Below are 17281 nucleotides of genomic sequence, written 5' to 3' on the forward strand. Positions count from 1 at the left end.
TTTATTGAGGGTGCACTAATCAAATGGGTTGCATACGGTTACATTTATTCTTCCAAAAGTAAAAACAAGAAATAATGACACATCCTTGCTGATAAAGCAACTCGTACAAAGACCTAACATAATGTATCTGTAGAACATCAACAAAGTTCAACTCCAGAGTCACTAGAAGTTATGCGATCTCTAACCATGAGAACTTGCAATCTCAAGCATCCAAGGACACAGAGCAAATGCCTGAAGAAAAAGATAAGTATGAAAACCCCACAAAACCCAGCCATAAAGACTCTATTGCACTTGTGAAGTATCACATCTTAAAGGGACAGTAAAGTTAAAAAAAAATATTTTTTTTCATGATTTAAATAGGGCATGCAATTTTAAACAACTTTCCAATTTTCTTTTATTACCAATTTTGCTTTGTTCTCTTCTTAGTTGAAAGCTAAATTTAGGAGGTCCATGTGCTAATTTCTTAGACCTTGAAGACTGCCTCTAATCTGAAAGCTTTTCGACAGTTTTTCACCACTAGAGGGCGTTAGTTCATGTGTTTCATATAGATAACATTGAGCTCAGGCATGTGAAGCTCCTAGGAGTCAGCACTGATTGGCTAACAATGCAAGTCTGTCAAAAGAACTGAAATAAGGGGCAGTTTGCTGAGGCTTAGATACAAGGTAATCACAGAGGTAAAAAGTATATTAATATAACTGTGTTGGTTATGCAAAATTGGGGAATGGTTAATAAAGGTATTATCTATCTTTTTAAACAACAACAATTCTGGTGTTTACTGTCCCTTTAAGGTTGTCTCAAATAAATAGTTATAAATATCAAAGCTTATGGTCATTGCTCTACTTCTTGACATTCATCTGCCTTGGGATGTGAAAGGCAAACTCTGCTTTTTAGGTCTCTAACCCTCTCCCAACCTCTATCTCAACCCCTTTCCTATCTCTAAACAATAAGCCAACCCTCTGCCATCACTTTTAAATATATAACAGAAAGATGATGCTATTTTACTGTGCTTTGAGTACAATTAGTGAGCATAAAGTGAGCATAAAATGGCATAAAGTGTCTTGAATAACAATCTGTTACTAAACACATCAGCTCAATATATACACTATATGGAAAAAATGAATACGGGCACCCCTACCTAACTTTTGGGTTAAGGTGTTTTAATTTAGTCACACCCATTAGTAACAGGTACATATAATGCAGCACATATCCATTACATTTTCTTTGAAAAATATTGTCATTACAATAGGTTTACTGAAGAGCTCATATATAGCCACATATTCCACAATTCAGTTTGTGACATTTTTGCCCTGGTCAACTGTGCTATAATTGTGACGTAGAAGTGTCTATATCAATAACAGCACAGCCACGTAGGGGTAGATCACACAAACTCATAGAGGGCTAGATTACACATAGAGCGGTAGCTTGTTAATTCCGCTAGACAGGGGCTTTTTGTGCGGGTCAAGTAGCGCACTTATTACAGGTTTAAAGTAAATATTTTTCACATGAGCACTAACCCGACACGTGCAAAAAGCCGAAGTCCGAATATTGTGATGCCGTTAACGTATTTCCCCTTAGACTTTAATGGAGAGTGAAAAGTGGACAAAAAATGAACACCCTTTCCTGTGCGCAAATCCGATCACATTTTCTAAAATGCGCTAACCCAACATGAAATATCAATATTTCACATTCCAATGTTCTTTACATAGCAGAATATGTTTATTTATTCATAAATACATATTTCTATATATAATATATCTGACGGTTTTTAGGTCAAATATATATCTATACATATATGTATAGATATATATATATATATATATTTAAATTTAAATATTTATATGATTACATGTAGGTAGGTATAGATATATACATATGTATATATATACAGTATATATATATATATATATATATATATACATATACATATACATATGTATATATATATATACAGTATATATATATATATATATATATAGATAGATAGATAGATAGATAGATAGATAGATAGATATAGATATAACTACATAGACTATATTCCCTTATGTGAAGAACATTGAAATTTGAAATATTTACAGTAAATATACAGTAGACATGTGCAGTCAAGAAAATGTCATTTTGGATTAATTTTTCATACTGAACATTCAGGAAAATTAGTTTCCCCGAATATTCGGTGGCTGTACTATTCAATATTTGTTTAGTTATAAAGGCTGAATTTTTGGTAAAAAATGACATTTGTTTTTGTTAAAAGCTAATGTAAATGTTTCAACGCTGCAGGTGAAAAGTTCACCTGTAGCTACAATACCTTAATGTGCTCTGGAGAGCATGGAGAGCACACTAAGGTAAGTATTAACCGCTTAAAAAAAAAGTAAATGAATAAATAGTGACTATTTTATTCAGTATTTCTTTATTTTCGTTGGTACATTTATTCAATTTGATTTTCGTGACAAATATGCATTAGTCCATAAACGAATGCACATCTCTAATACACAGTAAAACATTTGATTAAAATATGAATATTGCAGGGCGGAGCCAACTCTGGAGCTGAACGATCGCATATCACAACAGCTCTGGCTGTACTATCTATAAAAAACAAGCTTAGTGACCGTTGAAGCTCAAATATTCCATCACTACTGAACAATTCAGAAGCCCAGGCGACCCAAACACCTAAATATAAAGAGAGGAACAGCACCTCACTGTCTGGACACCTATCTCACTGACAAGATCCTCTGAGAGCGGCCATTTTCTGACCCATGTGGAAACTAGCAGGCAGACCGATATCGGCTAACGGCTAATTTACTGCCATCAATAAAGTCTCTAAAACGGATTCCACTGGAGTGGTATTCTTTGGACTCTGAACATGGAGACTAGAATTGATTTGCTATTTACCGGCTTGAGCATTCAATTGGCAGATCATTTCAGGATCCTTATTAAAGAGATAGAGGCTACATTCGCTCTTGCCCTAGCTACTACTACGAGTGATGATATAGCACAGGTGACCCAGAAGCAGCACAATGTACCGGTGGCAAGACTGTCAGATTGCTCTGATACATTTGGATCTATGGATCATACCCACAATGGGCCAGCAGCTGAGGCCGAAAGATTCCTGTGCGAAACCCTCCTAATTGATTGGATGACTCTGAGTTATCCTGCGGCTATAGCAGACATAAACTTGATTGAGAACAATGGACCGTCTACCCCAAAAACTGAACTGAACTCTATGCACCAACTATCCATGCTGCCTACCTGGATACAAAAGGCAAACAACATATCCGGTGGGGTGAACGCCATATCTTCTAAGTCTTGGAGGAGCAACAGACATGGAGGGTTATACCTCGGCTCCAGTGAGATATGTCCTGGCAGTTCATTTGTGAGCTTTACTACCCCAGACCTACAGGGGAGATACAACGTTTGGATTGATCAGGACAGTCTCCTGAATGGACATTCCTACAAGCCCGGAGGGGGACATGCACTTAAAAAAGGAGTTGGCTAAGTACCCGGTTACACTCACAACCCCAACAAATGGATCCAATCTGATTTTTTGCGGGGACTTATAATCTCTGTCTTTTCATAAGTAATTGTATTCATGTGCAGGTATATATGTATATATGATGCTAATTAGCTGATTTCCTAAAGCATATATACCATTATCCTAAAACCTAAAAATTCATGATACTATGGTATTATATATAGCTTAAGTACAATACTCAAAACATATAACTGGGAAACTAGTTTTTCTTTACATATCATAATTTGCTGAGTGTAATGCAGCTAATTGGGTGCTAAAATTTGAGCCTTAACAATATTGCTGCATCCTTATACTTTGTTATTCTTGATGTTATGTTATTGCATAATTTGAAAGCATCCATTTGTATTTTTAATATTGGTTTGTTTCTTATGACCTCACAGGATGCTCTAACCTCCTTTGGAAATGTTTTTTTGTGATATGTATGTCTTTATTCCATTAGACCTTACCTTCTAACTCTATTATCAACCAGATGCCCTACATTGCATTTATTCAAGAGACCCACCTGAAATCTCACGAATTACTTAAACTGAAAACTAAATGGGTGGGAGAGGTACCCGCAACAATGTATGAGAAAAGGAAAAGAGGAGTGGCCATATTGTTCAATAAACAACTCTCCTATCAGATTATATCCCAGGTATTAGACACAGAAGGAAGATTTCAGATTTTGGAAATCTTGATTAATAAGTGTAATTTTATTTTGTGCAATGTATATGGTCCAAACTCCTTGGATAGAGGATTCTGGGAGAAGTTGAGCCTGCAATTACTCCCTTTTTTAGGGAAGAATATTATATTGGCTGGAGATCTCAACATGACATCCACCCCTAGTTTAGATAGGTCAAACTCTATGCAAAGGTCTAGACATAACAGGGAAGCGAAGGTTTTACAGAATTTTGGTTACAAGCTTGCTCTTAAAGATGTATGGAGACTGCAACACCCTGACAGTAAAGAGTATACCTGCGAGTCGAAGTCATTTAAATCTTTCTCACGAATAGATTGTTTCTTAATATCTAACAATATGTTCGGTTTAGAGATTAAAACAGATATAGGTGAGATTGTCATCTCCGACCATGCAATTATCACTTTGGAAATTAATGCATTGCGCTCGCCAGGCGCATATAATTTATGTTTTTTTTCCCCTCAATATTTAGCTAATAATTCTAAATTTAAGAACTGGTTACAAGCCAGTTGGAAAGAATTTTACCAGATTAATGCTGCATACGGCGATAAACCAGAAATTCTGTGGGAAACAGCGAAAGCAGTTTTGAGGGGCAAGATCAAAGCGTATCTATGCAAATGGAAGAAAAAAAAAATAGGGAAGAACAATTAGCAAATCAGGATAAAAATGCTTATAAGAAATATTTAAACTATCCAAACCAGATTTCCTGAGCTAATTATAATGCTGCTCGAGTAGAGAGAGATCTGTTCCTGAAACAAAGATTAGCATTAGAAATCCAAAAACAAAAAGCTAGATTCAGAGGTCACTATGGCAATTCTGCCAAATATTTGGCAAAATTATCTAAAGGTTGGTCGCAGAAGAATTTTATAGCTACAATTAAGATTGGGGACAGAAGAATCACCAATATTTCTGAGATAAGAAGTGAGTTTGTTAAATATTTTCAACAGGTTTATTCGGAAGGAGTAGTTAATTTAGAGAATAAAAAAGAATTCTGGAAAGGTATAGAGCTACCTAAAATAGATCCCCAGGACTTGAGCCGGTTGAATGAACCTATTTCAGTACGTGAAATTTCAGATGCAATTAAACAGGCCAAGTCCAATAAGACACCAGGTCCGGATGCTCTCCCATCCGAGTTTTATAAACTCCTACACGATCAAATTCTGCCTACACTAGCGCTCCTTTTCAATGAGTACTACATCAAAAACCAATTGCGATCGAGGTTCTTCTCAGCGTCGAATGTGGCGTTGATCTTAAAAAAGGATAAAAATCCAGAAATATTGTCTTCCTATAGGCCTATATCTTTACTAAACCAAGATTATAAGCTTCTAATGGCCATCATCTCAAATAGGCTTAAGCATATCCTGGAGCCATTAATACATCCGGACCAGGCAGTCTTCATGGTTGGAAGAAACTCAGTGAAAAACCTTCGAAAAGCGATGTTAGTTATTGATCATTTTTGCAATAGATCAATTAAAAAAAAGTTGCATCATAGTATCGATTTAGCCCTGCTTACGGTCGACGCCGAGAAGGCTTTCGACTGCATAGTATGGGACCATTTGTTTAATGCGCTTAAAGGATTTGGTCTTATAGGGAATTTCTATGATTTTATAGGCTCACTATATCAGACCCCAATATCTGCTATTATTATTAATGGGGAGATATCTGAGAGTTTCACTCTCCAACAAGGTACACGCCAGGGTTGCCCTCTCTCCCCCCTACTGTTTAATTTATCTTTAGAACCATTGGCAATACTATTAAGAAAAGAATTAATAGGAATCAAGATGGGGGATAAGAACTTTGTGACATCACTATTCGCAGATGATATCCTGCTTTATCTAAGCAACACTAAACAAGCTATACCCCAATTGTTAAAGATTATTGAAATATTTAGTTCAATTTCAGGGTATAAAATTAATTGGGGGAAATCAGAACTGCTTTGGATTTACAAACCTAAGAACCACATCCTACATCCTTTTAAAGAGGTACAAGAAATTAAGTATCTAGGTATCATATTAAGCAATAACCCTTCATTATGGTATGATCTAAACTTTCGGAAATGTATAGATTTGTTTGAACAGAAATTATTAGCTTGGCATAATCTTCCCATCTCTCTTTCTGCTTGTGTAATGCTAATTAAAACAATTCTATTCCCAAAATTACTGTATTTACTACAGAATTTGCCTCTTCTGATTAGGAAAAAGGATTTAAAACTTGTACAAATGTTATTTACTAGATTCATATGGCATGGGTAGAAAGCTAGGATATCATTGGCCAAATTATCCTTCTTAAAAGCACATGGTGGCTTGGTGTTGCCTAACCTTCAGTTTTATAATTATGTTGCACTTACCAAATTCGTATTCGATTGGATAACAGAAAAAGAACATGTCTCCTTTTTTGAATTAGAAACACAGTTGGTAGCACCATTTTCACTCAAAGCATTGATACATATTCCAGCTGTGAGTTTACCAGTCAATGTGTCACATTTGTACACTTTTAAGTATATAATTCTGGCATGGCAGAAACTCTGCTCTGAGATGCATATCAATTTTCGTAGATCTGAATTTCTTCCTTTAGTAGGAAACCCGGCTTTCCTCCCGGGGATTACATATAAAGTTTTTTCTACATGGGCCAGGAATGGCCTCCAAAATGTAAAAGATATTTGCGTAAACAAATCCCTAACAATTAAAGGGCCACTGTAAGTAAATATTTTCTGTTATAAATATTTGCCTGTTACTAACTAACTACCCCAAATACGCTTTTTATCAATAGCATTTCATTAACATATCTCTACCGTATGTCAGAAATCTTGTCTGCAAATTTAATTGTTTTCCAAACCCACTCCGTGGGTATCCTTTGCTCTGTACCAATCCGTTTACAATACCTAGGTTTCAAAATGGCGCTTTAAACACGAAGTTATTGGTTTAAGTATTTTGAACATGCAGTGCTGAAAATAGTGGGCAGGATAACGTGACATCATCAGCGAATAAAAGATATAACTTTTAGAACATTATGAAACTTCGTTTTGGAGAAAATATAGGTCAGTAGGTTTTAATTAATGTTTATTAACTTTAATATGTTAGTTGTTTAGCTTAAAAATTATAACAGAAAGTAATCCTTTAAGACATTTGCAGAGTTAAGAACCAGTTTTAACATAGCAAAAACTTCCTTCTTTGCGTATCTCCAGATACAGCATTGGATCGCAACTTTACGTGCAGATGATGATTCTAGACCCTTATTGGGGGATTTAGAAGATGTGATTAGACTATACCATGCTGGGAAAGTTTCCATCTCAATCCCCTATAATATGCTTATTAAACATCATGGATTGATATATATTGATGATTTAGAGAGGAAATGGGATAAATCGGTAAAAATCACTAAAGGACATATTCTTCAAAGTTTTAAACTAGTCGATCAAACACAAGTTTTTATAGATTGGAGAGACTCTCACTTTAAGTTAATCAATCTATTATATATTACACCAGATAAAATGTCAAAATGGTATAAAAAGGAAGTTAACTGCCCTAAATGTAATGCCAGAGAAGCAGATGAAATGCACTGTTTTTGGAGTTGCCCCAAAGCAATGCAGTTCTGGAGTAAAGTATGTTTCTGGCTGAATAAAGTGGAGGCTTGTAATTTCACTCTAGAGCCGAGATATATTTTCTTCTTGTTAAACCATGAGGAACCCTATCCGAATTCGAGACTTATAAACACAATAATCCTAGTGGGACGCAATGTCATCCTCAGGAACTGGAAGTCCTCCCGGGAACCTAAATTCAAGGAGTTTTTAAATAAAATGCACAATCAGATTACGATGGAACAATTTAATTTAAGAGACTTTAGTGATAAGTCAATTCAAAGATTTTTTGTTAAATGGGAAAAAGTAATTATAACTCTCCCTTTAGATGCACAACTACAGTTAATTGCCCCACTAAGGGATTCTAGCTGGTTTATCCAGCATTTGGAACTTGGATTACTCCCATCTAGTTGGAAAGTATACATTTTTTAGCCGTTTCTTCTTTGCTCTCTACCCCTCCCGCAGACCCCCCCCCCCCCGTTACTCTGGGTTCTGGCTGATTGACCACTCTAGGAGGTTCTAGGGTATTAGCAAGGTTAAGTTACATTGACATCAAGATTTAGATGTTTTTTGTTTTTTTTTTCCTCTTTCTTGTTGTTTTCCTCACTGGCTGCATCCTTATACTTTGTTATTCTTGATCTTATGTTATTGCATAATTTGAAAGGATCCATTTGTATTTTTAATATTGGTTTGTTTCTTATGACCTCACAGGATGCTCTAACCTCCTTTGGAAATGTTTTTTGTGATATGTATGTCTTTATTCCATTAGACCTTACCTTCTAACTCTATTATCAACCAGATGCATTACCGTTGCTCTCTAATTCATCATCTATATCATTGCTGTTACAGTAGCCAACTACACATAAATTACATATATCTGAGAGATGCTTTATTTAACGCTGCATGTCACATATAACCAGGGGTTCTTTGACTACCTTATCAATCTTAATCTTTATCACCTTCATGAGTACCCACATAAGATGAGTGTTTAACTCTATTAAATCTTCTATCCTATTTAGATTTTGAGGGAGATGCTGCCAGCGACCGGGGCAGCATAGCCTGTAGCATATGCTGAATAGGATATGTCAGAAACACAATGATGGGGTACGTTTCTCTTCTGCCCATGGCAAGGTTTTGTTGATGCCCTGATAATAGTTAGAACCCTCCGTTCTGAACTTCTTTTAAGCTTATCTTATATAAGGAGTCACCCTTTATTACTGCACTATTTTCTAAGTTTATAGTACAATGCTGATATTACTGCCTTTTATATATGTCTAGACTGGCGTCTAGAGTGACTTTCCTATTGTTTTGTACCTTGCCCACCACCTAAAAGGTGGCGAGGCAAAAATAACGAGGTGGGGGCGGAGACTGACGCGAGCGGACAAATAGATTTTTTAGTACATTCGTTTTTGATGAGTTGGTGGTCAAATGTGTCTAATTACAGTAAAAAATGGAGAGGTAGCAAAGTTTGGCGGATAAGTACGCTCGCAATTTTAAAGATGCGAGTTTTAACATAATTCACGGCTTTGTACATATCAGTTTGCGAGTTTTGACGTGATATTTGTTGCGGGTAGCTCGCTGACTGCTTAGTACATGGAGCCCTATATGTAGGTTTATAGCTTGCTCGGATTGATGACTTCAATTTCCCGTCAAGCATTGCTATAAACCAGGACCTATATTACGATTTTACAAATATTGTAAACAAGCTCTCACCTCGCAATTACAATAGCATCTTTAGTGTTGTGAAGTTGGCTTCTATTATATGTTGCACTATATATATTACTATTTTTCTATATCACCCAGATTATGGGCTGCTCATCTTGATAGCAAGCCTTACTACATATAGGTGTGAATTGAATACTGCAGATGTTACACAAATGTTGTGCCTGGTTCAAACCGTTATCAATAACTAAATTAATGTTATGTATACTGCAATCACCAGGTTAGACCATTTCTTAATATATGTCCGAGGTTTCTACACTAGATATGCGGGTTAACAATCCTGTTTCATTAGTGAGACCCTTGTGCCCACTGGGCTAATTTGACGATGTTAAAGTGATATGCCTTATTAGCAGCTAGCCTTATAGTTCACTTGCCAGCTTTCTAAGAGTTACTGATCATAGCGCCGGCTGCGCCGCTGCTGCTCACTATGCATGTTAGAGTTCTTTGCACTACAAAGTTTAGAGGCCTAACAGTTTTTACTAGTCTGGCATCCTAACTGGCTCTGCCCTCCCCCCCCCCCATTTTCCCCCTTACCTTATTTAGAGCGACTCTCGCCCGCTGAATTTCCCTTCCCCAAAAACCACAACGCCATCTCCCCTTTACCCCAATCTATTTTGAATGGATAACCTAATGCAAGTTATCTTATAGCAATGCGGGACCATTTCTATTCTTCATATAATACAAAACCGAGTTTCCATTATTCTTTATATGAGATTCTTATAGACATACCAGTCCAATTTATTTTAGGCTCTTCCTCCCACCTGCTAGTTCCATGTTGTAGATTGCTTTATCCACTTACAGACAGGTGGAATAATTAAGCTATATACTCTATAGGCACAGTACTTATACCTTTTGAGAGATTTCCAGTAGGTATCCCTAGATTTATTACTGATCTGCTTTTCTGCTATGTTTATACGTTACAAATGTTTGTCTCATCACAATGTTATTATTGTTTAATGGTGAATCTTTTATGTAACATCTTACACAACCTCAATAAAAAATATTTATAAAAAAAATAAAATAATAATATGAATATTGCAAAAATATAAATGCTTTATGTTTTCAGTTGCAAAGGGCTCTTATGCACTTATATATTTGTTTAGTTATGTCTACATATCTATTTATATCTTTATATAAGAATAAATGTTTGTATATAAGAACAGATGTATATATATAGTATTGCAGGTTTAGGAAAAGCACTCCTCCGGATTATGTCAAACAAATACATTTATTGTATAAACGTTTTCAGAGTTTCCCCCGTCCTCAGATACTGTATCTGAGGACGGGGGCAACTCCGAAAACATTTATGCAATAAATGTATTTGTTTGAAATAATCTGGAGGAGTGCTTTTCCTAAAATACTATATATTTATATATATATATATATATATATATACAGCAGCAAAGGAAGCGCACTCCAATAGGAATCCTTTTTCAATCTTTCACTTTATTTGAAAGAGGATTCCTATTGGAGTGCGCTTCCTTTCCTGTTGTTTATAAACTGTTTTGCCACACCCTGGGTTGTTGCTTGTGGAAGCCATGAGTGCGATCTCTCTGGACTTTTATACCTGATGCACGTTAAATTCAATTGTGCTCAAGAGAAAGTGTTTACTTTCAACTTGTAATACACGCAACTGTTACGTGCAAAGTAAACTCCTTTCCGCTTACATGCAACTGTTAGCACGCTACTCATAATTTAGCCCAGAGTGGGACCGTCAAGTGCTGAAGAGCATAGTGTGTAGAAACCATACATCATGTGTTGCATCACTCACTATAAAATTCCAAACTGCCTCTGTAAGCAACATCAGCACAAGAACTGTGCATCTAGAGCTTCATGAAATGGGCTTCCATGGCCAAGCAGCTGTACACAAACCTTACATCAGCATGTGCAATGCCAAGCATTGGTTGAAGTGGTGTGAAGCATGTCACCACCGAACTCTGGAGCAGTGGAAAAGTGTTCTCTGGCAGTCTGATTGAATAATCTGGGTATGGCGAAGGCCAGGAGAATGCAACCTACCAGAATGCATAGTGCTTCCTGTAAATATTGATGGAGGAATTATAATGGTCTGGGTTTTTTTCCAAGGTTTGGGCTAGGCCCCTTAATTACAATGAAGGGTCATCTTAATGCTACATAATACAAAGACATTTTAAACAATGGGGTGCTTTCAAATTTGGGGCAACAGTTTGGGGGAAGGCCCTTTCCTGTTCCAGCATGATTTTTACATGGTTTGTTGAGTCTGGTGCGGAGATACTCAAGTGGCTTGCACAGGGCACAGCCACCAAACCTATTGAGCTCCTCTGGGACGAATTGGAATGCCAATATTGAGCCAGACCTTCTCGTCTAACATCAGTGCCTTAACTCAAAAGTGCTCTTTAGGCTGAATGGGCGCAAATTTCCACAGGCACATTCCTCTCCTTCCCAGAGTGGCAGGTGTTATAGCTGCAAAGGAAAGGGTGGGGGGTGGCTCCACATTAATCCCCAAAGTTTTAAAATGAGATGTTCCACAAACTGATATAGGTATGATGATCAGGGGTCTGCATTCACTAAATAATATATATATCATAAGAGTCTTCAAAGATTCCAGATTCCGATTCCAGGCTGTTTTTTGCTTAAGGGTGTAAATGAAATCTACAGGTCTCATGCTCCAACAAAATACAAGTATGCTATTGACAATTTTTGTGGCTGAAACCAGAATGCAGGGAGATGCCCATCATTGCATACATCAATAGTAGCGATGACCAGAAGTGAAAAATATTCACCAGGAATAAATGGGGACAAAAAGGGAAGCAGATTCAAGACATTAGAACCATAGGAGTATAAGGAAAGTATGGTCCACGAATCAGGCCAGAGTTCAGGATGTCAGGAAGGCTCCAGATAACCAAGCAGATAAGCTTGGTAAAGGCAAACACTGTGGGGCAATTAAAAAAAAAGCCTGGGATGAGCATAAAGCTATCCTATGCCTTGAGATGTTTACTGTATATAAAATGTGTAGTTATGTGCAATGAAATAACTTTACAATATACTTCTCTAATTCTCTGAAATTGAAATGCAAACTCAAGGTTAACCCTGCTACTTATATTTCCTTAAAAGGCATTTTACACTAACATTATGACCACGATTAGCCTTGTTGTCTGCAGACATTAAGCCAGGATTGGCTCCTCCAGATAAGGCAAATGGTGAATGGATTTTAGCTATTAAAAAGTAGTTGCAGCAAACATGATGTTAATATCTTTTAATAATGTTTAGACTTAACTAATATGTTATTCTGTAACAACACAACAGAAATGGCTTGTATTTACACAGTGTTACTGTCTCTTTACACTTATACTTTATAAGAAATATGGGCAGAATTTTTGGTCCTATGGTTATTACCTGTTGTCAAAATCTATGGCCCAGATTACAAGTTTTGCGTTAGAGGCTATGCAGTGCTAACGAGCAGTTTTCCCTCACCGCTCACTTACATGCAGCGCTGGTATTACAGGTTTTTACAAACCCGTCGTTAAAAAGACAAGAAGTGAGCGTTGAGCAAAATTTTGCTCATTACAGTACTCCAATACCAGCGCTGCTTAAGTCATCGGTGAGCTGGTGTAACGTGCTCGTGCTCGATTTCCCCATAGGAATCAACGGGGAGAGCCGGCTGAAAAAAGTCTAACCTGCAAAAAAGCAGCATAAAACTCCTTAACGCAGCCCCATTGATTCTTATGGAGAAATAAAAGTTATGTCTACACCTAACACCCTAACATTAACCCCGAGTCTAAACACCCTTAATCTTACACTTATTAACACCTAATTTGCTGCCCCCAACATCGCCAACACCTACATTATACTTATGAACCCCTAATCTGCTGCCCCCAACATCTCCAAACCCTACATTATATTTATTAACCCCTACTCTGCAGCCCCCAATTTCGCAGCCACCTACCTACACTTATTAACCCCTAATCTGCCGCCCCCAACTTCGCCGCCACTATAACAAACATATTAACCCCTAAACCGCCACACTCCCGCCTCGCAAACATTAGTTAAATATTATTAACCCCTAATCTGCCATCCCTAACATTGCCGCCACCTAACTACATTTATTAACCCCTAATCTGTTGCCCCCAACGTCGCCACCACTATATTAAAGTTATTAACCCCTAAACCTAAGTCTAACCCTAAACCTAACACACCCTAACTTAAATATAATTAAAAGAAATCAAAATAAATATTCCTATCATTAACTAAATTATTCCTATTTAAAACTAAATACTTACCTGTAAAATAAACCCTAAACTAGCTACAATATAACTAATAGTTACATTGTAGCTAGCTTAGGATTTATTTTTATTTTACAGGCAAGTTTGTATTTATTTTAACTAGGTAGAATAGTTACTAAATAGTTATTTACTATTTAATAACTACCTAGCTAAAATAAATACAAAAGTACCTGTAAAATAAAACCTAACTTAAGTTACAATTACACCTAACACTACACTATAATTAAATTAATTCCCTAAATTAAATACAATTCAATAAAATTTGCTAAAGTACAAAAACCCCCACTAAACTACAGAAAATAATAAACGAATTACAAGATTTTTAAACTAATTACACCTAATCTAATCCCCCTAACAAAATAAAAAAGCCCCCCCGAAATAAAAAAAAGCCCTACCCTACACTAAATTACAAATAGCCCTTAAAAGGGCCTTTTGCGGGGCATTGCCCCAAAGTAATCAGCTCTTTTACCTGTAAAAAAAAGTACAAATCCCCCCCCAACATTAAAACCCACCAACCACACAACCAACCCTACTCTAAAACCCACCCAATACCCCCTTAAAAAAACCTAACACTAACCCCTTGAAGATCACCTTACTGGGAGAAGTCTTCATCCAACTGGGCCGAAGTCCTCAACGAAGCCGGGAGAAGTCTTCATGCAAGCCGGGCGATGTGGTCCTCCAGACGGGCAGCAGTCTTCATCCAGATGGCATCTTCTATCTTCATCCATCCGGCATGGAGCAGGTCCATCTTCAAGACATCCGACACGGAACATCCTCTTCTGACGACGGCTAACACTTAATGAAGGTTCCTTTAAATGATGTCATCCAAGATGGCGTCCCTTCAATTCCGATTGGCTGATAGAATTCTATCAGCCAATCGGAATTAAGGTAGAAAAATCCTATTGGCTGATGCAATCAGCCAATAGGATTGAGCTGGCATTCTATTGGCTGATTGGAACAGCCAATAGAATGCCAGCTCAATCCTATTGGCTGATTGCATCAGCCAATAGGATTTTTTCTACCTTAATTCCGATTGGCTGATAGAATTCTATCAGCCAGTCGGAATTGAAGGGATGTCATCTTGGATGACGTCATTTAAAGGAACCTTCATTCAGTGTTAGCGGTCGGATGAAGAGGATGCTCCACGTTGGATGTCTTGAAGATGGACGCGCTCCGCACCGGATGGATGAGGATAGAAGATGCCTTCTGGATGAAGACTTCTGCCCGTCTGGAGGACCACTTTGCTAAGCTTGGATGAACACTTCTCCTGGCTTCGTTGAGGACTTCGGCCCAGTTGGATGAAGACTAAGGTGATCGGTAAGGTGATCTTCAAGGGGTTAGTGTTAGGTTTTTTTAAGGTGGTATTGGGTGGGTTTTAGAGTAGGGTTGGTTGTTTGGGTGGTGGGTTTTAATGTTGGGGGGGCTTTGTAATTTTTTTTACAGGTAAAAGAACTGATTACTTTGGGGCAATGCCCCGCAAAAGGCCCTTTTAAGGGCTATTTATAATTTAGTGTAGGGTAGGACATTTTTTTATTTTTGGGGGGCTTTTTTATTTTGTTAGTGGGATAAGATTAGGTGTAATTAGTTTAAAAATCTTGTAATTTGTTTATTATTTTCTGTAATTTAGTGGGGGTTTTTGTACTTTAGCTAATTTTATTGAATTGTATTTAATTTAGGGAATTAATTTAATTATAGTGTAGTGTTAGGTGTTAGTGTAACTTAGGTTAGGATTTATTTTAGCTAGGTAGTTATTAAATAGTTAATAACTATTTAATAACTATTCTACCTAGTTAAAATAAATACAAACTTGCCTGTAAAATAAAAATAAACCCTATGATAGATACAATGTAACTATTAGTTATATTGTAGCTAGCTTAGGGTTTATTTTACAGGTAAGTATTTAGTTTTAATTAGGGATAATTTAGTTAATGATAGTAATTTTTATTTAGATTTCTTTTAATTATATTTAAGTTAGGGGGGTTAGGGTTAGACTTAGATTTAGGGGTTAATAACTTTAGTATAGTGGCAGCGACGTTTGGGGCGGCAGATTAGGGGCTATTAAATGTAGGTAGGTGTCGGCAATGTTAGGGATGGCAGATTAGGGGTTAATAATATTTAACTAATGTTTGCGAGGCGGAAGTGAGGCGGTTTAGGGGTTAATATATTTATTATAGTGGCGGCGATGTCCGGTTCGGCAGATTAGGGGTTAAAAATAATTTTTTAGTGTTTGCAATGTGGGAGGGCCTCGGTTTTGGGGGTAGTTTATGGGTGTTAGTGTACTTTTTAGCATTTTAGTTAAGAGTTTAATGCTACGGAGTTGTAGTGTAAAACTCTTAACTACTGACTTTAAAATGCGTTACCAGTCTTGACAGGAGAGGTCTCTACCCCTCACTTTTTGGCAGACTCGTAATACCGGCGCTATGCAAGTCCCATTGAAAAAAGAGGATACACAATTTACGTAAGTGGATTTGCGGTATTTCCAAGTCTGGCCAAAAAAATGAGCGGTACACCTGTACCTGCAAGACTCGTAATACCAGCGGGCGTTAAAAAGCAACATTAGGACCGGCCAACGCTGCTTTTTAAGTCTAACGCAAAACTCGTAATCTAGCCGTATGTTTCTATGATTTTATCAAACCAAAGGAATCAAGTAACCAGTGGCGGTTTTAGAAGTTAAAGGAACACTGAACCCAAATTTTTTTCTTTCGTAATTCAGATAGAGCATGCAATTTTAAGCAACTTTCTAATTTACTCCTATTATCAATTTTTCTTTGTTCTCTTGCTTTCTTTATTTGAAAAAGAAGGCATCTATGCTAAGGAGCCAGCTAATTTTAGTTCAGACCCTGGACAGCACTTGTTTATTGGTTGGTGAATTTATCCACCAATCAGCAAAAACATCCCAGGTTGTTTATCAAAAATGGACCGGCATCTAAACTTACATTCTTGCTTTTCAAATAAAGATACCAAGAGAATGATGAAAATTTGATAATAGGAGTAAATTAGAAAGTTGCTTAAAATTGCATGCTGTATCTGAATCAGAAAAAAATGGGTTTAGTGTCCCTTTAATATTTTTGGGGTGATGGGAGGTAATTAGGGGGCTGTCATAAGTAGTAAAGATATAGCACACATAGGAGCCTATCTATCTAGCTCTTCAGACTCGCCAGAAACAGCAGTTATGAAGCAGCGGTCACAAAGACTCTGAGCAGGCGGACAGACATCGCCAGAAATCAACCCGATTGAGTATGATCAGGTTGATTGACACCCCCCTGCTGGCGGCCCATTGGCCGCAAGTCTGCAGGGGGCAGCATTGCACCAGCAGCTCTTGTGAGCTGCTGGTGCAATGCTGAATACGGAGAGCGAATTGCTCTCCGTATTCAGCGAGGTCTGGCAGACCTGATCCGCACTGTCGGATCAGGTCCACCAGACCTTGTTAAATAGAGGCCATAATATATAGAGCCCTTTGCAGCTCAATGGGGGTGATACAACTTAAATCTTGGAAACACACCAAAGTCCATGAGCCAGAG

The sequence above is a fragment of the Bombina bombina genome, chromosome 2, assembly GCF_027579735.1.
Source record: "Bombina bombina isolate aBomBom1 chromosome 2, aBomBom1.pri, whole genome shotgun sequence".
Lineage (NCBI taxonomy): Eukaryota > Metazoa > Chordata > Amphibia > Anura > Bombinatoridae > Bombina > Bombina bombina.